Source organism: Leishmania donovani, chromosome 6, assembly GCF_000227135.1.
Source record: "Leishmania donovani BPK282A1 complete genome, chromosome 6".
Lineage (NCBI taxonomy): Eukaryota > Euglenozoa > Kinetoplastea > Trypanosomatida > Trypanosomatidae > Leishmania > Leishmania donovani.
The window spans coordinates 41,064-41,444 of NC_018233.1; positions in this window are offsets into that span (position 1 = coordinate 41,064).

Genomic DNA, 381 nt, shown 5'->3' on the forward strand with positions numbered 1-381 from the left:
CGCCATGGCAGAGCTCACCACAAGCGACGGGCACGAGGTGGAGATCGCGAAGCCCAGACCAGTTGCCACCTGCGACAGCAACGCAATCACACCAAAGTAGTAGAAGAAGGAGCCGGGATGACGATGCAGCCCCACCATCCAGTAGAGGATGCAGCTCTCTACCAGCACTGCAAGAATCTGTACGGGAAACTCGGCGAAACTACGGCCAAGGAAGAACATCAGCGGCGAGTACGCACCAGCTTGCTGCTCACGCATGAACACGGCACGCACATTGTTGAACGTATTGATCATGATGAACGTGGAGCTCATCGCGCGGTTCATCACGGTCATGAACAGCACGCCTTGGCGATCCTGAATTCCCTCTACGTTGGCCCGCACATT